The sequence below is a fragment of the Rhamphochromis longiceps genome, linkage group LG11 (genome assembly GCF_057381845.1).
Source record: "Rhamphochromis longiceps isolate RC_006_pf linkage group LG11, R_longiceps_female_GT1.1, whole genome shotgun sequence".
Classification (NCBI taxonomy): domain Eukaryota; kingdom Metazoa; phylum Chordata; class Actinopteri; order Cichliformes; family Cichlidae; genus Rhamphochromis; species Rhamphochromis longiceps.
Genome location: NC_140567.1, coordinates 13,717,572 through 13,734,926, shown reverse-complemented (window position 1 = coordinate 13,734,926; position 17,355 = coordinate 13,717,572). Strand labels below are relative to the sequence as shown.

General features: G+C 40.0%; 1 protein-coding gene and 1 long non-coding RNA gene across 2 annotated transcripts in view; one reads left to right on the top strand and one right to left on the bottom strand.

Annotated features, from left to right (window-relative positions):
• The window catches only part of LOC146658666 (eukaryotic translation initiation factor 3 subunit H), a 60,764-nt gene that overhangs the window by 10,995 nt on the left and 32,414 nt on the right, over nucleotides 1-17,355 (top strand). The window lies entirely within an intron of this gene.
• LOC146658667 (uncharacterized) lies at nucleotides 11,513-12,456 on the bottom strand. The gene is made up of 2 exons (XR_014913741.1): nucleotides 12,355-12,456; nucleotides 11,513-11,761 (listed from the first exon to the last, which is right to left on the bottom strand). It is a non-coding gene; the product is annotated as an uncharacterized LOC146658667 (long non-coding RNA).

The following is a 17,355-nucleotide window of genomic DNA, read 5'->3' as shown; positions in this document are numbered from 1 at the left end:
GTATGAACCAATCGGATAGTGATCTTAATAAGCTGCATTCTTCACTGAGAAAGAGGCTTGGAAATTTTCTTATGATGTGGTTGTAGTTGCCCAGATTGAGCAGTTTTTTTTCCACATATAGCTCTGCAAGCTAATGTCAAGAACATTTCAGAGCTGCAGTGTATGTGTGAACACAGCTATGGAATAAAGGAAATTAACTGAATGGATTGGCCTCGTGCATCAGCCAGCTGTCACAGATGCACGATACAGCCATTTGAGTCTGTGTCAGACCGATATGCGATATGAGTATCACATTGCTCCATCGCTACTTTCAATCAGTGCTCCATTAATCTGTACCTTGCTCTTTTTTTCTTTTTCTGTAAGTGGACAGAAGCAACACACACTCATTCAGACGCACACTGTTATACTGTAGACTCATGTCCTCTAGAGGCACATGGGTAACGCTGTCCAAAATCTGAACATTTTTATCAATTTTTGATGACTTTTACAGTGTTTGCTTCAGACCTATACCTTTTATTTCAATGCAGCCTTATCTCTGACCATTATAATGAGACTCTGATACATATCAGTTAACCAATACTCTCTGAGATAAAGCTGGAGATTTGGGCCTTCACAGACTGAGCTGACAAGCGTGTACTCTCTTCACCTCAAATCAGCCACCCTCAATACATTTTGCTTCCAAGGTCTGCATATGTGGATAGATTGGTGTGTGTGCCTTGTGTTTTTGTGATCTGTGTGTGTGTCTGTGTACACCTAAATCATCTTACACTGACTCATTGCCTGCTGGAGGCCCCTCAGATTAGAATTACTCCTCGAATCTATCTCGAAATGAACAATGGGCAGGATTGGCAGCTACGTGACTCTTTTTTTTTTTTTTTTCCCCTCCCTTCCCGTGTGTCTGTGTGTGCGCGCGCGCATGTATATGCTATGCTATGCTTTCATCAACAGGTGCCAGTATAGAGCTGTAGTTACAGGACAGTCAGTGGCAGCAAATGTGACCAAAATGAGTGAGGAATGAGATAAAGAGTAATTGAGCACGCACAGCAGAATCGGCCTCAGATTAAAAAAAAAAAAAAGAGAGAGGAAAAAATGGGAAAAGAAAAAAGAAATGACCTTGACTGAACCCCAGCCCTCCTATCTTCCAGTGTCCTTGCACACACGCTTTCCTTGCATCATTGACAAAATGTATTGAGAGAAATGTGTGGAACTGCGGGCACTTATTCTCTTGGCATTTTGTGCAGTAGAGGCACTCAAATAGCATGTTAATGATGTGCATTGGCCCGACTCTTTTGTTGTGATATCAGCAATATTACAAAGCAGAGGTATTTTAGTACAGAGCGACTATCACAGGGTTTTCACTGGTGTATTGCAAATCCACCAGCTAACCGGACTCAACTCATCATCTGGGGGTTGACTTGATAGTGAGCGGGATCGAATCACGCACCGTAAAGGCAGTGAATCTGTGCATTTCTAGATATTTTAGACCAGGCAAACAAAACTGTTTATTCTACTTCAGTAAATTACTGAAACTGGCAGGTGGTATTTTCCCCTTAGTGCTGGCTAAAATTTCTCTTTGGGTACCAAATATTCCAAAAAACAGAAAAACACTTTGAATGTGTCATATTAGCATACTGTCCCGATTGAAAAACAGGTTGAAAGAGTTATTAGTAGTAGAAAAAGAGTAAAAGAACCAAGTAAATGTTATCATTTGATACTCTTGAGGGCTTGAAATGAAAGCAACTGGACTTCTTTTTGGTGAAAAATGTTTCATCTAGTAGCAAGCTTTTCTTCGGGAGAGCTAGCTCCTATGTTACATAAAAGCAGCAGCTCAGGAGGACGACACTGCTGTACATTTGCACTTAAAGGAGAAAGGACATTCTTTTGATGATGCTCATTTTCACATTTTGGACTGAGAAGACTTGACGCTTTGAAAGAGGAGTAAAGTAGGCCATCTACATTGACTTTGAACGACCATTGTACAAAAGACGTAGCGGCCCGCGATACCACCTACAGTGCGGCCTTGAGAGCTCCTCCCAGGCGATTTAGCCCCCACTCACACCTAGAGTCATGTGACCTGAAGAGCTCATTTGATGGCAATTTCCAAGGCAATTTCTCACAAGCATTTCAGACCATGGCCCCTGTGATGATAATCACCAGTGCCTTGTTTCACACCTTCGGTCATGTAATGACTCGCATAATTAAGATTGGTTTATACGACCTTCAGGACCACCTCCCAGGATTTAGAACTGAAGAAGCATCTTGGATGGGAGGTGAGGGTTGTCACAAACCAACAAGCCCTCAATACTACTATGACCTACATGATTGAGAGGCTACATTCATATAATCCGAAACCTTTAGTTGTTTAGCTAACAGTATTACACCTATGTTAACTAGTTAAGCCTTGATTATATCCTATTAGGCTGGAGACCTGACGACCAAGTACTAATTCCTGTTATACTCCTTTGAAGTCCGCCTGCAGCCTACTGCCTGAGGTGCATATGAGCATATGTAATGCTAATGCTCCACAGACAAGTCCGTACGGGGTGGAGGAAAAAAACAGGCAGGACCCGCACACTCACCATCTGATGACGAAATTTAAATTGCCCACACCCAATGGGACCACAGCGGACTCATAGATGCAAACCAGTGTAATCAAAGCTTTACAGTAGGCCAATTCATTGTTGGATCACAGTACACTGAAGATCTCCCACAGGTATTGCCTTCATTACTTACCCTTCATGCTGGAAGTGGTTAATAACCTCTCCTCTTAGTAGCAGCAATGTGTTTGCACAGAAGAAGTAATGAGAGGTGCACTTCATGCAGCTTCACTGTTCAGTCTGTGCCGCGCAATATGGCGGGTGGATAAAGCTCCGTTGACACTGTAACTTTCAGCTCTTTGTGTCAGTGTGCCATGTTTCTCATTATGGTTCTGTATAACCTCTGCACTCTCGCGTATTGTAGTTTTTATTGAGATCTCACTGCATTTGACAGTGTGTGTGTGTGTGGGGTTTTTTTTCTTCCATCTTTGCATATTTTGCCGTGAAGTTGTCTATTTGCATACAGGTTCACGAAGATTTTTCTATTTTAAAAAAAAAAAACTTTAAACAATCATTGAGCAAAAACTTTGGGCAGCTACTCCTTTTCGAAATCTTATTGAATAATCACAACTACATCACAACACCAGGAACTCATTTGCGTTTTGCTGGATTAAAACACTTCTTTTAATCATCTTCAATCAAAGTATGATTAGTGATGTATATATTTGTTTGAATATATGAATCTGTTTAGTCTGTTAAGTCTATAGATGTGGCAGCCAGTCCTGTTGGATATCTGAGACGATGAAGAGATGCTTTATTGGATTGCTATGGACAATAACAAAGCTGCTCTAAATCCCGTTCTTTGTTTATTGTTTTTTACTCGCCTATGCTCTGTTTTGTCCACCTCTGCTTGGTAGTCTTGTTGCCATTTTTTCCCTTAATAACAGTCGAGCTCTACACTGTAAGTATTTCCCTGCGTGTGATAGTGAAAATTACAGCACGGGAGTGTGAAAAATTATTTGGACACACTGGTGATTGACTTCTTCTGACCCTTGGATTGGCAAAATTTGCTAAACCACTTAGCTCACCAAAACAGTTATTTCTCCTCTATCCCATTAGATAAATATACGAGAGGGAGGGAGGGGGATTTGGAAGCAGTTTCTCTTAGCTTGCACACAGCACCAAATGTTGTTTTAACTGTTTAGAATGATGCTGCCAAATCGTAGAAGCTGGGTTGGTTTTGCGTTCTGATCTGGTTTGCTTCAGTATTTCAAAAAATGGTGAGAAATACCTCCTCACCTCCATGCAATTGATGTTATAAAAAGTTGGATCTATTGCACGAGTTTCAATCTTTTAATTAACCTTTTTTTTTCTTACTCGTTAAATAGTTTAAGCTGATCAGCTCAGTAGATTTGAACCCTTTGGTATTTTGATTAAGTAGCTTTTGTCAAATTTAATAGGCTATAGCTGTTAATTCCATGTGGCAGATACATGTTTAATTCTCATGGGGTAAATATTTATTGGATCAGGCTCAGATACACAAAATGAAAAGATTTGGATCAGTATCGGGCCAAAAAAAATGGGTTTGGGGTGGGGGGAATCTCGACTGGGAGACCCCTCGTGAACACAAGCACTAAAACCTTCAGCAAACTGTTAATATTTGTTGGGAACTGTGGCTTAATGAATTTCACAGGATTACAAAGCATAATTGGGTAGTGGGTTTTTTTTTTTTGGCTTGTAAGAAGGGACTGTATCAAACAAACCGTTGCTCAGTACCACTTTCGGTGTTTGATATTCAACCCACGCCGCTAGACTTCGGCAGCAGGAGGAGGTATCCTGAAGGTAGAACAAAATTAGTCACCTTCCTTCCACTCTCAACTACTTCTCCTTCTTTTCCCCTCCCTTTTTTTTTCCAGACTCACCACAGGTAAGCACTACCTATAGCCTTTCTTCCCACAATTTTCTTCTTTCCTGCAATCATTGATTGTTTCCTTCCTTTTAGTATTTCATTCTTCATTCCTTCTTTTATCATCAACTTTCTTTTCCTTTTCCCCCCACTCTCCCTCCTGTTTGTCCCCACCTGCACCCAGTAGCCCCAAGTCTTCCTTCCATTCCCGCTACAACAATGGGAAGATTAGTAAATATGCTATTTTAAAAAGAGAGGATGAAAGCGCCTGACAAATGTCCTGTTGGGGTAATTATTTCCCAGAAATTCTTTCTGAACAAACTGTACTAAGCCAGCAATGGCTTTTGGTTTTCTCTTAGAAAAGCAACTGCATTGATGCCAGCGCCAAGAAAATTGAATAACTGGAGTAATTATTGTGTTCCTGATTTGCAGTACAGTGCCTGCCGTCATAGGCGCATTAACATCAGCAAATGCAGATATAACAGTGGAAGTTGATTGATGTTATGCAAGTTCATGATGATAGTTAATGGTCACCTCATTTGTGGTTATGCTGTGACATCATTGCAGCACTGCAGTCTTCTTCTGAACCATAGGTGTTGCCACTCGGAGAAAAATCTCTCTATCAGGGCTGATACTGGGTAAAAAAGTGATCAGTGTCTTGTTTTTTGGGGTAGTGTATTGTATGGTAATAGACACATATCACAATGCATTTATGTGTTGCTTGTATTTATCTGTGGAGTCTTTCCCCCATTGAATGCGTTCCCACAGCCTTCTGATTAGCTTGCTGCCCCAAGCTGCTAGCTCTCTGCCTGACACAGGTTGCATTGGCTGCAAGGCCTCTGGCCTCATGTCATGTTTCCCATTGGCCCTGAGGATGGGAGCTGTTGTCAGCCTTGTGAAACAAACAAGTTATAAGGGGGCTTGTTTTGCAGTTTGAGCTCCCTGATTCGGTAATTAGATGTGTTTTTGTGGCTAGCCCCCTTAGACAAAACATGATGGCCACTTCTCAGCCAAGGAGCATTTCACTTGTACATTTGACATGTCAGCTGATAACAGGTTGTTGCTACTTAAGTCTTAACAAGACACTTAATTAAAAGGCACATTGAAAGCTACCCTTGATGTATAAACAACCTGTAATCATTAATGAGGTTGATTTTTGCTGATTGGCACCCTCTTTTCAGTTTATTTGTTGTTTATGTCACTCCTGCTGCCTTTGTTTGAATTACTCAGCATACTAATTAGCCACATAGCTTTAGATTGTAGTGAATATGATTGGGCTGCAGGGTAAAGAAAAATGCCTCCTTACAAGGGAAATCTGGCTGCTTAGACTACAGATTTAAAACTCAATGGTCAATTGTAACTTTATTGGAAATTGATTTGGAGCATGTCCACACATAAAACAACACATACATACACAAAAAAGAGAGGAAAAAAACATCCCAAGTTTTATCAGTAGCATTAACAAAGTACACTGTGCATCCTGTGTTTCCTGAACTCAGTGACCATGTCTTTAGATTTCAAGGTGTTTATCTTTAAAAATGACTCACCACACCAAGAAACAAACATAACAGGCCCATGGGAATACTCTTCACCATGAAGGAGGCTTACAATGAGTGTATCATCCGCATATTTAATGAAATGCCTGTTAGCCTGTGTACTACGACAGTCATTAGTATTCAAAATGTATAGTAAGGGAGAGGGACAACATCCTGTGGTGAACCAGTAGAAGAATTCAGCTGATTGGAAAAACAGCCATTTACTCTCACACACTGAAAACTGTTAGTTAAAAAGTCTAAAATCCAACCAAACTGGTTAAGAAGCTTATCAGCTAAAAGATGTGGCTGGATGGTATTAAAAGCTGAAGAAAAGTCAATAAACAGGAGCCGAGCATGGACTTTGGCCCCATCCAGTTGGCAATATAGGAAATTTAATAAAGTGACCCCAGCATTGTAAACGCTCCTACAAGGCCTGTATGCAAATTTCAGTGGATCAATAAGCTTTTCTACCTGCAGCAGAACCTCCATGCTGATGAGCTTTTCCAAGGATTTCATCACTAGAGATGTTAAAGCAACAGGCCTAAAATCATTCAGTGATGTAGGTTTTGTAGTCTTTGCAATTGGAGCAATAATCGACTTTTTCCATACCTTTGGAAGCTTCTGTTGCTGGAATGATAAGAGAAAGATGTTGCATAATTGCTCAGCATAAATTATCCAAGAGAAAAGAGAAAGTCCTTCCAAAATGTCCCTGTTCTTCTTCTTCTTCATAGACATTTTAATAAGTGTTCTGGCTTCAGGCACAAATCCCCTTTGAGGTTGCATCGAGAGCGAAACGCTGCCAAATCAGAGACATGGAGCTACCTGCTGTGGCGACCCCTCGTGGCGAGGGAGTAGCCAAAAGTATTTTCTTCACTGGCACTTGTAAAGGTTTTTTTTCTAAAGAGTCTGTTGAAAATGCCAGTATTTGTTGTGACTTGCATATTAAATATCTAATGTTCCAAATAGGGCTGGGCGATATATCGAGTTTTTTTTTAAATATCGATATATTTTTATACGAGATATAAGATGTGACAATATCTTTTATATCGATATAGTCTATGTTACTTTATAATTATAGTTGTGGAGCCACAAGTTTGCCTTTCTTTTGTCCGCTTTTGTCTTTACGCAAGGTTACTCTGCCTCGCCTCTCCTTCACTGAACACAACTCCCCCTCCTCCCCCATCGCTTCACCTGCAGGCGGAGACAAGATGGACACGGCAAATCTCCGTTAATGAGTTACTGCGCATCGCCCCGTGCGTTGGGCTGGACGGCGTCAACGTGTTAACGAGCTAACCACGCTAACGAGCTAACCACGCTAACGCCATGCACGGCCTGAAATCCTTTCATTTTCTCAAAAATCGACAGCGCGCCTTATGTATGAATTCTGGTTGTGCTTGATGGCCGCGAACCGATTTTATGTGGAACACAGCGCTCAGCAATCTGTCAAAAACTTTTTTTGTTCGACTTTGGTAAGCTACGGAGCTGCACCGGCTTGATGGATTGTCGGAGCATTACGGCTACCGAGAAGCCTCGCGGAGTGATACGTAAGGTGCTTCGACGTAATATTACCGTATTGTGTGTGTATAAGGACCATAAATGGCACCTGTTAAGAGACACGGTTATGAAGTGAATTTCAAACTCCAGGCTGTCAGTCACGAACTTGGAAAGAGAGCAGCTCTGAAATCTGTCTTTGTTATTATGCTCAGCGTCTTTTAGTTTACATTTTGACTGCGCAATTGTGAGCTCTTTGTTATGCACAAAAACAACATAGTTTTCTTTTATTTATGGAGCATTATTATTTAATAAATGCTCATAATTTATTTTTGAGTAGTTTTTTTCATGTATATCTGTGCTGTATGTTAATAAAAGTGCCTGTGTGACATCTGGGACACAGCTTTGACTAAGAACTCTCTTTTTGTTCTTACCTTATGGCTTTAAAAAAATATCGAGATATATATCTTATATCGCCATCCAGCTAAAAAATATCGAGATATGAATTTTGGGTCATATCGCCCAGCCCTAGTTTCAAATGAGACAACACTTACAGTTGCAGTCAAAGTCGTCTGTTAAATACGGTGTGCGTGTTCTTGAAGAATCACAAGGGCACCAAAATGTGTTGGTGTAAATTCACTGCACACCTCTGTTACATCCCCGCTGGTGTTTGGAGTTACTTGCTTAATTAGACCTGTTGTCAGGACTGTGTGTGGGTTTGTGTAAATGCTGCTTGATCATCCTCTCCCAGACTCTCAGGTTATTTTTTTTTTTTTTGTATCTTTTAGGGTGTGGCAAGACTAATTGCATTTTAGGCATTTAAATTACCATCTGTGTCCAGGTGACCTCGTGTCGTAACCTCATGCATATGTGATTGACTTCTTAAACAAGGTATTTGAACGACCGCTGTATTATAAACACAATTTGGTTCATTACATTTGGATCACAGACTGCAAAGAGTTGTAAACTTCTTTAAACACAATATTTAATGTGGTAACTGTTTTTAAGCTTCTAACCTTTTACTGCAATCTTTATAAAACAACTCTCTGAAGTCAGAAATCTAATCTCCACAGAGATTAGAAAATCTAATCTCTGTGGAGATTAGATTTCTGTGTGTCACTGTTATCCTTGAAATCTTCTTTCCACCTCTTTCAGGAAGGCGCATTGTGTTCTTGATTTTCCTTTTTGTTGTAGACAATGTGTCTTACTGTGGATTGTCTGTGAAGGTTCTCTTACTGTGGATTGGTTACCACCAAGGTCTTTAGAAATGTTTTTGAAGCAGTGTCTGGCTTTGTACCTCTAGAAAACCTCTTCCTATGTTCTTTGAGAGTTGTTGTGATCTGGGAATTGTTTACACAATAGGATAGGAACATAGTTTTTCAGCAATCAGAGTGTATGTAATTTCATTATAATGAGGAACACCTCTACAACCCACACTTCCAATTTCATTTCTGCAGTAGGAACCCTGACTGCAGTTTTGGAGGCATTGTTAGCATTTTGTGAGTAATCCTGGTGATTCCAATGTTTTTGTTGCAACTGTAACAACGTCTTCTGCTCTGCTTTGACTGACGGGCAGGGAAGCTGCAGAGTGTGACTCACATTTTGTTGGCTCTTCTCCATCCATCATTGTCCGTCCAATGGTCCCTGGCACGTCGGCAGCGTGACTATTCTCCTTCACTTGAAATGTTAGATAATTAGACTCTCCTTGCCTTTTCTCTACCCTCCATTCCCTTCATTTTCTTATAACCCCCTTTGGTCTGCCGCAGATGTGTCTATTATTTATAAGGTAGCTACCTTGCTCTTTGTAATATTAAAGAAACCAGATTTGAAATGGACCCAAAGCCAGACTGAACTGTTCTCTGCTGACTCCTGCCGAAACATTCGGTATCAGCTGCATGGATAGTTCACAGCTGCTCGCTGGTTTTTCATAGGCAAATTTTCTTTTAAGCAATGGTTCATCTTCATCATGAGGGTTGATTTAATAAACACCTTGGAGGGAAGCTTCTCTGATTGAAATTTTGTCTTAAGGGGAATTGTAAAGACACCATGAAATCAAATTAAAGTGAATACTGTGTGCTGTTTATACACCAATGATGGGGGAAAATCATTTTGTGGGTACTTTTATTTATTTATTCATTTATTTATTTATAATAGTTTGCTGTTTGCGTATAAAATGCCAAGGAAATGTTAATGAATCATCTTCCCCTGGAGGCGTATACTGATGATGTGGTAGGTGGTGCCTGCTCAGCCCTTGGGAGCAGACCAGTAAGAGCGGACGGGGCTTTTTAGAAGGAGAGCATCCTCTCTGGCTCCTCACATTTATAGGAAACACAGTGATGAGTAAGTGCTGAAGCACATACCACTATGCTAGCAATTTTATGGGAACTCAAAATCTAGCAAAATGCAAAAAAAGAAAACACCTAATTGGGACATGTTAGATCAGCTTTCTCCTCCTGCAGGGTTTGTAAGTTTTCTAAACGTTGTCATTCGTGGCAGACACGATGATGTGGGATAATTGAAGTCACAAGGATTAAAAATGCCTTTGTCGTGATTTCTGCTCTTTGCTTGTGTATCTACATATATATAATATTCAGCCTGTGTGTATTGGGTAAAAAATGGTCCACACCTATTCTGATAAGGTCTACCTTGGAGTTAGCCCTTCAATAGATCAGTCTACCTGCCCCAAATGGGAAATTGATTTCCTCCATTTTTCCTTACTCTCCCTCAGTGAGGCTAATTAGAAATCACTTGGCAGCCCACCTTTAAAGGAAATACATAAACATAAAAGCTAATATGTGGACTGTTATGTATTAGGAGTTTTCAAGGGCACATTGGCCTTTTCTCTAATAAAAAAGAAAAAGAAATCACTCATTCCCTTTCCCATTGTCTCCATACTAATATTTCCTCTTTCCTCATCTTCATCCCCTCTACCTGAGTTTTGTGTCTCTCTCACTGTAGTGTAGATCTAAGACTGGCTGTTAGCAGCGAGCCTGGTCTGTATCTGTGTTTGAATGCTCACCTGGCGTTATAAATCAAGAATGTGAGTCCCCCGGGTGCCGTCACCATTGCCATCAGTTCCACTGTTTTATTCATCTGCTCCTTTGTCTCTTCACGATTCTGCCCCGCATTAAATTTTGTGCATCTGTGTGTGTGGAGGGGGGTCAGAATGCATTACTGCAGACTGCAGGATAATCCAGGTGTGCTGTAGGGACTAGTGGGAGGGTGAAAGGTAAGCAGGAGAGAGGGATGTGACAAGGATTTGAGAAATGAGGTGGGGATGCTGAACATGACACGGGAAGGACATTTGCTTTTTGGTTTAAAGCATTAAAGGCAGTAATTTTTAAAGATACTGATTTTGTAAGCGCAGCATCGTAGCGGCAAAATCACCACGCACACAAGATAAAGACAACAGCTGCGCTGGCATTTCGGCTATATTTGTGTGTAAAATTATCATTTGACAAGAATGTTAGAAGCAACAGAAGGTCTCTCTTATTTTTTCCCTGTCACACAGTGCACAGCCGCTGTGAGGGTGACAAATCACAAGGAAAACACGGTGCATGTGCTAACGATTCATTCCGCTCCGCTCGGCTTCTCTGACCACAGGATTTACAACAAACAAACAAACAAACAAACAAAACAACAACAACAAAAAAGAAACGTAGAGGAATATTAAAAAGTCACTCAATCTAAGTTTAAAAGTTGAGGTAAACTAAGTACACAGCAAATCCAGCATGTCCAAATTAACACTGTCGGATTTGATTTCAACACTATTAAAGTGTCTATATGGGTCCACACCAGAGAGTGTTAATTTAACTCTTTTTGGAGAGTTGGTACGTTAACTCTGATTTAGTGTTAAACACCAAATCTGTCTGGAGTTGATAATTTAACACTTGGTGTTAAGAGTTTATATATTAACTCTCAAAGAGTATTTTAGTTTAACTACGTAAGAGTTATCTTCTAATTCATTCTAAAAAGCGGGAATTTTACTGTTCTGAACTTCTAGAAATTTCTTTTGGAAATAAACATTTACTAAAAAGATGCAATGGTTTTTGAAAAACATTTATTCTGAACTGTGCACCACAATTTCAAAACATTTTCTGAAAGATGTAACAGTATACATGTTCTCACTTTCATTAGAATTTTGTTTATCAAAAGGTCTGACATGGTAAATGCAAATAACAGCATTCTCATCACTTATTTCTTCAATACAATATGCATGTCCTTCATTCATCCCTTTGTGGAACTTCAACGCACTTCTGCTCTCCCCCATATTCCATCTTCACAAGCATATCCTGTGTGGAGATTGAATAAAAATTAGTTGACACTAATTAATGGCACAAATAATCCAGTAAACAATTGCAGCACAGTAAAAAAAAAAAAGGAATCCTCTTTGAGCCATTACTTGTGTAAAGTATTTTCCCAAAAGACAAGGACACAGGCAACAGGTAATACTGAACTAAATGTAAAACCGCAACCTTTTTCATTTTTACCTAAACCGTGTGCACAAAACTCTGGAGGGATCTAAATGCTACCGTAGAATCCAGTCAGGACGTCTGCTACTGCTGTTTGCTCGTTTTTTTTTTTATTTTATGGGCGATCGTTTTCAGGCTTCAAGTAGCACCATTATACCAACATTTCACATTCTAGACATTGTTTTAGGTGTATTTGACCAAACGTTTGACTGAAAATTCACATGCAAGCTTTTTTCAAGGCTGTGGTATTTGCCCGCAAACAATACCTTTCAGCTAGCTAAAACAGAATATTATGCTATCAGCGAGCAACATGGCTAATGCCTTTCACACAGCTTTGTCTCAACTCCAAAGAGCCACAGAAGTAAAAGCTCATAATAACAATTGAAACAATCTTTGAAAAAAAAATGACTTACCAAGCATGGCAAACAACTCAAATATGTAGAGCAAAATGTTCTGAAACGGCTTCACTTCAGCTTCGATTGGAGCCGTGCTGGGGGCGGAGTCTGTGAATTTACTCTGTTGGTGTCATAGCCCCTGTAGGAGTTCAGAGTTAAGAGGTCAAGAGTTAATGTTTCCATTTTAACACCTCCAGATTTGACAGAGAAACACTCATTTTTAACACTCGATTTTAACTACTATCATTTTACACCTCAGAGTTACATTAAAAGAATGTGACTCTGCTTAGAGTAAAATTAACTCTACTTTTGCAAGGAGACTATTAACACCAAAAAATCTAACACTTTTGAATTTGCTGTGTATCTGCAGTGACTGACAACACAAAGACGTAGTTGACATTTCCACATTGAGACAGCATTTTTCCCCCAGAGTCACCGTTCGTTTTATAAGCAGAAGCCAATGAAGACTCTTACTTCCAGAAACCTGAATATCCAAAATTTCTCATCTTCCTTTGCAGCTCTGCTGGGCTGTTTTAGTCACAGATGGGCAAGCGTTTACTCATGCGAGTCTGATAGTTGTGAATTTTTTATTATTAGTTGTTTAAAAAAAAAAACACAGGTGAAGCCACTTGGGATTTAGTTTGAAACAAATGATGTGGGTGGTGCAGAAATTAATTCTCTCTGCACAGATACTTAGTTCATGTAGTCACAGGTGTAGCTACTCCAGCTTCTCTTACACAGGACTGAGTGCACTTTCAAAACCTGTTTGCAGCCATTAGCAACGCGAGGGGTACCTCGTATTGTTTATGTGAAGCTTAAAGTATAATATCAAAAAATAGGTATTTAAAATATTTTTACATTTAATGTGTTCGCTCGAGTGCAAATATATGTATTAATGATTTGATGAATCTTGATTGCATTTAAGGCATTTCTTATTTGTCATGAGAATTATTCATTTAAAGGAAGAAGCATGTGCATGACTGAAAAATGGGTATGTGGAAGCCTGTGTTGAATTGTGTATCCCCTTCATTGCTTGGACCTCACAAACACTCAAATGTGAAATGTGTACAAGTTGAATGTGGTTTTCTGCAAACTGAATGTTTATGTTGGTATGTTATGTTTGGTCAGCTGTTAGCAAGTATTGTAGCTTGTTAAGGTAGTTGCTCAGCATTCTATGGGAAGCACCCATCAGCTCTATTGCTAGGCTTCATCATTCAAAGGAAACAACATGTAACATTACCCATTCTAATACTCTCGTGGGCTTTTGTGACCTCACAGATGATATCTTACTCCCCTTTGCCTTCATAATGTCACCAAATCGGCCACCACAGTTAATAAATAAACCTCCACTAGCTATGACATTTACCTTTGTTGATGCTAACACCTGTATGACTGTGAGCACCCAATTTCCTTCCTTTTTGTCACATTTGAGAAGATAAACAAGTATGCGAATACACATGATTTCCCCTTCCCCATTCCCACTGTAAAAACAAAGGCCTGACAAGCAGCGTTGTCAAATGTGCATACGGTGAGCTCGTCAGTGTGTTATGCACACAAAGCAGCTGCTTCAGTATGCTCGCACTCCCTCTTGTGCATCACTGCATCACTGAGGGTGGTTTGTGTGCCTGATTGTGGCACAGTGTGCGTGTTTGTATGTACATGCGCGTGTAACGGAGGCAGCTCTCCGCAGGGCTTGCTTAACTAAGATTAATTGCACCTAATCCACTGTGCCAGGTGGAACATAGACCGTGGTGGGTGCACTCACACAAACACGCAGAGACACTCACAAATAGGCACACACATCCCATTATAGCCTTGCTGCTGAAAATTAGCCCCGCACCTCTCCTGACACTCCGGACCAGACCACAACTCGATACCACCATTTACTTCCCGACAAGTTGCACATTTATCACTGCTCCCGTCTCCCGACAGATGAATGCACGGACGGACAGAATGCCACGACGGAGCTATCTGCTCTCTCACATCCGCACCAGCTGACCTTGACAATGCATAGAAAGAATGCGTTTGTCATCTTTCCTCTGTAGAGAAGAGGACGAGGACTTAATGTCTTCGAAAGTCGTTGTTAATGTATAGCTGTAGGAACAAGTGCACTGTGGAGTTTTACTGAAATAATGGGAAAGAGAGTGTTCCAAGGTCAGCGATATATTTACTGTACTGTATAGCAGGGCGAAGTTGATGATTGGCTACAGAAATTAATGGTGACAATGATTAATTTATTGTTAATAAAGTCATCTGTAGAGTGAATTGCTTGTAAATGAAAGCCTGCACATTACCATGCTGTTGGGAAATGCTGATTGGCCTGTCAGGTTACACCTGTCCTGGTTGGCAGTGTCATTAAAATGTGTTCACGGTCAGTGTGCTGGAAATGGTGGTTTGAAAATGAAATCCAGTCTAGAGAGAACTCGGGCGTCATATATGGAAGCCCGTTTCCGCCACTAAAAAAAAAAAAAAAGCTAGTATCCATAACTCGAAATTTCGAGTTATTTTCTCGAAATTTCGAGTTATTATCTCGAAATTTCGAGAAATATAACTCGAAATTTCGAGTTACTTTTCTCAAAATTTCGAGTTAGCTCTGCCAATCAAAAATATACGTGAATGAGGTCGCTTTCTTGTTACCCGGAAGCATATGGCGCAGGACCGCGCACTCAAAAACGGATCCCAACAAATTAAAGTATGTTTGCTGATAGTAACACCATGTGATTCAGCTAATAACACAGGGATTTCATCATTTGTGAAGCCAGGCTGAAAACACTCAGCAATCTGTGCATTCACGACTGGATGTAATACCGGTAGCTTAGCTGTAGCATTTGTAGCTGAGGGCTTCAGCTTCCGGGTAACATGGAAATGACGTCATTCACATAGATTACTGATTGGCAGCGCTAACTCGAAATTTCGAGTTGCTTTTCTCAAAATTTTGAGTTAATATGTCGAAATTTTGAGATAATAACTCGAAATTTCGAGAAAATAACTCGAAATTTTGAGTTATGGATCCTTTTTTTTTTTTTTTTTAGTGGCGGAAACGGGCTTCCATAGTCATACTTCAACAGTAAAGTTGATTTTAAATTTTTGCTTTTTTCAGGTGAACTTTGAGTAAAATTAGGTTATTACTTCATTTATTACTTTAGGTTCATTCATGATTTAATTTCTCAGGTGCGCGCACACACACCCAGGAGATGCATCAAACTGTCTTTTTCCAGTTGTGATTGAATACCACTACAGAGGATTTTTTGACACCAGACTTAAATTAATAGGTTAATTCCTGGTTTCTTTTTTAGAGGAAGGAACACCGTTAGGGAATTGGTATTCATTAGTAAAATAATACATGGCAACAGGTTACTTTGTACTCTTGTAATTTACAGTCACACTAGTTTCCTCTATTCCCTTACAAAATAAAGCTGTTTACGAAGCAGGTGTGAAATGACTCCAAACTACATGGACTTTGCTTTTAGCTTCCTCCTTGGCTATGTTAGCTCTTATCACCCCAAAATCATGTGGCATTCCACAAGGATCTGGGTTCAGTCTCATGTTATTTTTGTGGTATATTATTATCTCATTATGTCATATTATTAGTAGTAGTTTGAAAACCTTTTTTTAATCATCTGTATGCTGACAACATTGAACTGTACCTCTCCTTTATATCTCAGCACATATAAATTAACCATTTTATTTTGTCTCACTGCAACTGGTGGCTGGATGGCAAATAACTTTATCATTCTCCAAACATCTAAGGTCTTTCCCATCCTTTCTGTCTCAAAAAGTGAACTGGAGACACTTGCTCATCCCTTCGTCTCCTCCGACTTGATCTTTTGTAATGCACTAAAACTCATGTATTCAGAACGTTTGTATGTTCTGTGTTGTTTTACCTGGTTTACTTTTACCTTGTATTTGCTCTTAAAAAAATTAATTTAAATTAAATACCCCTGTAACACTTTGTGACTGGTTTCTTGTCTTGAAGTGTGTTATATAATTAAGTTTTAGCTAGTTGCTTTTCCACCAGCAACCAGGTCACTAACATAGAACTGAATTCAGTGGATTGCCACATAGCTCTGCTTGTTGTTATCAATCACCGACCAAGCTTTCTGAGTCCAGATTGGACCAATATCCAGGTAAAATATTAAACTGGTGCATCCCTAACAGACACGCGCAGATTGACTTTTTTTTTTTTTTTGGATGAAAGACGGGCAGTCACCTTCTTTCTCTTCCCTCTGCCTATCACACTTTCTCCTTTCCTACCCTTGGTCTCCTCCCTTCACTTTTCCCCTCTGCACCTCTCGGTTACTGTCATCATGTATGTCATAATGATGGGGAGCAGTGGCCTTCATTTATCTTGTGCCTGTGTTGTGCTGCAGATAATGTATCTACGCCTCTGCTTCCTGGCCTTTTTTCCACACCCTCTCAGGCCTGTCAGATGAAGTAGACTACTCTTTCATCCACACCACCCCTGATTTTTCAACCCATTATTTATCTCTTCACACTTGTTTTCTCACCATTTATCCAAAATGGGGTTTTTGTTGTTGTTTTTTTAAAATAATTATTTGCTAATCTTGTCATTTTTAGATTTCATGTTCTTTTTGCTAAATATGCATTATTTAGATGTGACAACATATGTAGGTTGGGGAACTCACTCACAGAAAGGAAAGAGAAAAGGAAAGTTTAGTATACTTGGTTAGGTTACACACTGACCACACTGATTGGCAGTGGTTGTGAAGGACCATCATACCTGCTTAAGGACATCTGCTATATCAACCCTGGCTAAAGGCATCTCCTGTACCTGCGTGTGTCTGTGTAGTGTGCATGTGCGTGCACACATCTGGGTGTACTTGTGTTTGGATATCGCTGCCTGGAAGTGTAGATTGTTTGCCTGAGACAGACAGAAGTGGAGATTGATTTATTCCATTTGTTTTCAATCTAAGGCTGATGTAGGTAGCACATGTGTTTGCTTAGGGCAGCGCTTGTTAGCTCGAAGCCTAATTGGCATATTGTGTTGTGCCAGTGGGG